A 5,684-nucleotide genomic window follows, 5' to 3' on the forward strand; every position below is an offset into this window, starting at 1 on the left:
GTGTTGGAACGGCGGCTGCGGGTCGCTGTAGCAGCCCGAAAAAGCGGGCGGCTGTAGCGCGGGCTGTGTTTGGGTTCATGCCCGTTTGGAGGGCTGCGGGTAGTCTTTTGCTTGGCACTGCTAAGTGTAAACTCTAATTTTCTGTCAGGTCGGTGGAGCTTGTTTGAACCATTCTGCAAAGCAAAAAAAAAGACCAGAAGCACCTTTTTGTTGAATATATCACAGCACTCTGGCAGTGCCAGTGGCAGGGCCTCCTGGAGGTCTCCAGCCAAACATCCTGCTTGGAGCACGACTTGCCAGGAGCAGGTGAAGTCAGCTGTGGTTTGATCCTGCTGAGTCTTGAAAACTGTCCATCATGGGGATTTACACCTCGCCGGTGCCCTGTCCCAGAGCTGTCCAACATTTCTCAGGAAGGAATTTCCTCGTGTCCATCATCAAGCCAGTAGAAGTGCCTGGGCAAGCAGGTCTGGACACCATCCAACATCCCTCAAGAAACATACATGTGTTTCTTATAACTAGGGAGTCCATGAGCCTGGGAAGAAACCTCCTTGGTTCTACGGGAAGAAACCTGCCCTGTAGCCCTGTCTTGGCCAGCAGCAATGGTGGGGGAGGGTTTATAGTGTTGCCCTTCTGTAAGAGCAGCATCAGTCAGGAAGCCAGAACTAACCTTGCTGTTCCCCTGGGTGCTGCAGGCACGTTGCTCATGGCTGACTGGAGAGTAATCAGTGGTACATCGGTGACTCATGGGGTAAGTGAGACTGACAGCTGACCAGGCAAAATCCTGCTTGTGGTCTGGCAGACTTGCATGTATCTGGTTTAGCCCTGTGGGCTTCAGAGTGCTTCAGGGATACCGTGTGACACTCAAGTGGTTTTCAAGTGCAATAAATAACTCCTGCCAGTAGCCCTTAATGCTGCTGTTTATTTGGTCTCATGGAAGCAAAGTAACTCAAAGAGAAAGTGGATCTGCATTCTTCTCATTGGTTAAAACTACTTCCCAACACACACAAGCGCCACTGCTATTGCCCTCAGCCCTCGTGTGTCTGTTGATTTCAGCGGCCTCTGGTGCTGCCTGGTGGGTTGCCAAAGTGTTGGTCTGTGGAGCTGGGCTCTCATCCAACAAGGTTGGATGCTCCTTCAGTGTTCATTCAATGACTGCTCACAGTTACTCTTCCACATTAATATGTCGCTGGTGATCTTTGAAGAAATGTACTGTGTCCCATACTTTGACCTCCAACAACAGCACTATTTCTTAGTCTCAAGGCTGGCCCTCTTGGACCAGCTGAACCTCATCAGGTCGATCTGATCCCATGGACTATAGCTGTTCAATGCTGTGCAAGTGCACATCCTTTTTTTTATTACTGGCCGTGGTGGTGAAAACCAGTAGAGCCTGGTCTTGGTTTGTGATGCTGTGCTGAGAGAGCAGAAACAGGAACAGAATGCTCAAGAAGTGTGGCTGCTGCCACTGGTGGGAGAGTCTGCACTTGTCTTTAAAAACTGAAATGGTAAGTGATCTCCGGAATCAGTCTTGAATGTGGACAAATATACATTGCTCTCAGACAAAGAAGTTTCCTTCTTCTGGAGGAAAGTCAACAAGGAGTTGACTTCAGGTCTCAGTGCTTCTTTTCACACTTCCCAAGTGGCTTCCACTAACCATCTGAAAGCCCATCTTGGGCATTGCCCATGGGCATTGCTTTCACCATGAGGAAACTCGAGTAGAAAGAGCTATCCTGCAGCCAAAGTGCATGACCAGAGACATCTTCTTCCTCCTTTCTGTTCACTTGCATGTTTCTCAGTTCTTTCTGACACTTTCTGCAAGTCAGTCAAATAATCACCTTGTGCTTTGTTTAAACCTGATGTTGTGAGCATGACACTAATGCCATCACTGATGGCACTGATATTCTCAGTCAATATTCAAACAAGGACTCATGAATTGCCTTCTTCAATGAGTAAACCTAGCTTTCAAAGCTTTCAGGCTCTCCAGACATCTTTTATGCATCAGTTAGCAAAAGGCAACCCACAAGTGAGACAGCAGAAAATCCATTCTTCAGAACTAGCAGGTCAGTCCAGAGTTTCCACGTTTCACTGCTGTCAGCAAATACCTGGACTTGTGTTAGTAAAATTTGTCTCTCCCTTCTTTCAGCTTTGAACTGGGCACTTGCAGGGAAAGTTCCCTGTGGTGCATTCTGAGTTAGACCTTGACTGTGACTCAAGGCAGAGTCAGTTTGATTTCCCATGACACTATTATGTATGTCTTGTTTCAAATCTGGCTAACAATAGCAAAAGAAGTTCCAGCACAGTATTTGGGACAATCATCAGAGGGATAGAAAGTGTCTAACACATTTTTCCACAGGTGCACTGTAGCTCCCTACCATGAATGCCTGCCATGTTTTATGTGAGTCGTATAAAATATTGCCATTTTTTCCATGGGACCACTGTCTTGCTTGCACTTAACATGGCTCTGGAAGTAGAGCAAGGCTTTGTGATGAAAGAAACCTCTGTTGCAGGCAGGGATCATTCACACTGTGCACCACTCTACTGTGCAATGATGGGTATAAGGGTAAATATAGGTTTATAGATCCAAGCATGTAACAGCACACCTATTTTTGGTAAAGAAGTAAGATGTCCTATTGAACACATGAGTGAGGAAGTATAAATACAGGCCTTACAGGAAAAATGCAAATGTACATATGCAAGGTCTGGCTGTGCACACTCCACGTCAGCCCTCTCCAGCTTTTCACCACTGCAATCTCCACCCCAGCCCAACCTGTAAGGAGTTCCTGGAGATCTCACTTTTCCAGGCATACCCGAGTCCAGTTCTAGCTCCCTGGCCTCATTATGCTGGTGATGTTCTTTTTCGGTGAAGCTAATTTTTAGCCTTTTTTCTCCCTACAAAAACTACTGTGTGACTATAGTGTTTTGCTGCACATGAATACATCTGTCCGTCCATGATGCCTAAAGACTTGTAAGTCTAATTTTAATCAAACTTGGCAGTTGGAAGAGATCATAAACACCCAAAATACCTGCTGAAACAAGTCATCAAGATGCAACAGAGTGAAAGTTCACTGGTAATCTGGTAAGACATTTGTAGCTAGGCATCAAAGCAGGAGGAGGAAGAGGGAAGCTATAAGCCCCGTACTCTTAGAAGAAAAGCAAAGTTCTCGAGCAGCATAGCAGAATGCAGGGAAGGGTGTGAATATGTGCCACATGGGGGTTCCTCAGTCATGCACCTCAGGGAAGGATTGTTTCAGTGTGATCTAGCTTTCCTGGTCTGTGCTGAAGTCAGTGTTTTAGCCACAGAGGTAGCATCATCTGTTGCCATGGGGCAACTGCTCCTTACCTGAAGACCAGTTTGGTCACCTCCAGCACTGCAAGGATGCTGTGCTGCCCTCTGGTCCACAGCAAAACATGGCACGTCTGCGTGTGTGGTCTTGTGGAGCTGAAGGTGCCTGGGACGGTCAGGGTGCAATAGCTGTTCTAGCCCTTCTAAGTATCTCTGTGTCAAACTTCACAAGCCCCCTTCTGGCCAGGAAGGACGCTGAGAAGGACAGCCTCCCAGCAGCATTCCTATCAGCTTAAGCCACGCTTAGCATGCATCGCGTCAGCTTCTCCAGGAAGAGTGGGAATTTGGGCTTGTGACCCTGCTCTTCGGTGCGGTCACGGCAGCCCTGAGCATCCGTGGCTCAACATCAGGCCCCGCAGGTGGGAGCAGCCTTGGCTTGCTCTGGGTGAAGCCCACAGCCCCAGGTCACTCACAAGAACAAAAAAGAGAGCACGTCCCCAGGGCATGACAGTGCTGTCTGGGATAAGCGCGGCTAGGGCAGGAAGCAGGCAAGAGGGGAGGTGGGAAGGCAGGGTCCGGGTTTAGAGCCTCGGCCAGGATGGAGAGGGCTGGTGGAGAGCGGTGGGTGGCAGCGGGTCCGTGCGGGGGTTATCCCGGTTCACAAGTTCAAAGGTGCCCTCTGCTGGCACCGTGCTCTGGGAGCTGGCGGGGAGCCCGGCGTGTGCTCCCGCGCTCCGGGGTGCGCTGTGCTGGCAGCTGCCTTAGCAGAAACGCTGCTTCCAGGGATGCCAGCAGGACAGACATATGCTCCCTCTCTAGCGGCGTGGGCCGGAGGGGACCCTCACTGCTCCCTTCAAGGCCTGCAGAACCCCGGGGATATCCCCACGCTGGGGCATGCTACGCGGATGGGTGGGCGAGCATCCCGGCTCCATAGCGCGCCACCGCTCTGGCACATTCCTGGGCTTTTTTCAGTGCCGTCGTGGCAGCAGTCTACATCCGCAGGGCAGGGCCGGGAGGCAAGGGCATGGCTCCGTGCTCTCTGCAGGTCACTCTGCTGCAGGACCACGACGCTGAGCGTCCCAGCACAGCCCCCTGCTTTCGGGATCCTGCTCCGCAAGGTTACCCACTGTGTGATGCTCTTCTGCCAAAGCACTGGTTTAGGACGAGGACTGGGAAGGGCTGACTTCATCTGAAGGGACAGGTAGCAGTCAAGGCAGGCAGCAGAGGAACAAGTGAAGAGAGGCAGAAAGCTCTGGAGATCCCATCACAACATCCATCTGCCCTTTGCTGAGAGCCCATAAGAGTCAAATCCGGGGCAGCACTGTCTTTTGTGGAAAGAACTTTCATGAGAGACCAGGCCATGAGCTTTGCTCATTACTTGAAATAAAGACCTCAAGACCTGAAAAAAGAAACTCGAATCATCTTATAAACTTTGAAGTCTTTTTGCAAAGTTCCTCTTTAATTTCTGCTGCCAGCAGTGAACTGTTTTTGTGGGGCAGTTTTGCACAGTGAAGCAATTTGGGAAGAGTCCAAAGCGGCCCTGATATAGTTAGTGCTGACACAGACAAGCTCCTGCTATCTCCTTGCCTCCTGAATGGTGCTGGCAGGTCCTGTTGTGGACTGAGGGTGTCCCATATTTGTGACAGGAAAGAAGCATGAGCCTGTACCTCCTTACCCAGCCCTAGGGGACTTATTCCCTCTTTCCTTTCAGTTGTATCCAATCCTGTAATGTGTGCATTTTTTTAACTGAATGGTGTTAATCTATGTCCCATGTCTCAGGTCCCATTCTGGGTGGTTGCCTTAGCAGAGAAGTGATAATAATTCTCTGCCTGTCAGAGCAAAGGGAGGTGCCTGCAAAACTTTGCTCGTGTGTAGTTTGAGAAAAACAAGAGAAAAAAATAACTTCACCTGCAGAGAAACTCGTTGCCAGGCAAGAAGACATGTTCTAAGTGTGCAGCTACATTCATCTAAGTGAACAGAAATTTCCACCATTTCTTAGTTATAGTCTTTGATAACTTTTAACATGAATGTTTCCTTTATCAGTTTGGTGGGTTTTTTTAACAGCTAGGCATTGTGGTTCAGACCAAGGTATGGTGCCATACACATCCTTTTCTAATTACTAAACTAAGGTTAAATGGGCCTTACCAAAATCTGGCTCCAAAGCCAGCTCAGGTTGGGTTACTGCTGCACTTTCTCAGTTCCTTGCTAGGCTCATCTTCTGTTGGTTTGGGTGGCTCCTGCTGTAGTGCATAATATACAGCCCGAATCATTTGTCACAGAAATTTAATCTATAAATCAGATAAATCCATTATAAGGGTGCTCAGCAGTGCATTTCTTGTTTATTCACTGCTTTGCCTCCTGGGACAGACGGCAGAGGTGCCAGGACCTGGCTAGACCCTTGGAC

Source organism: Manacus vitellinus, unplaced genomic scaffold (assembly GCF_001715985.3).
Source record: "Manacus vitellinus isolate BGI_N305 unplaced genomic scaffold, ASM171598v3 scaffold_9_pilon, whole genome shotgun sequence".
Taxonomy (NCBI): Eukaryota; Metazoa; Chordata; class Aves; order Passeriformes; family Pipridae; genus Manacus; species Manacus vitellinus.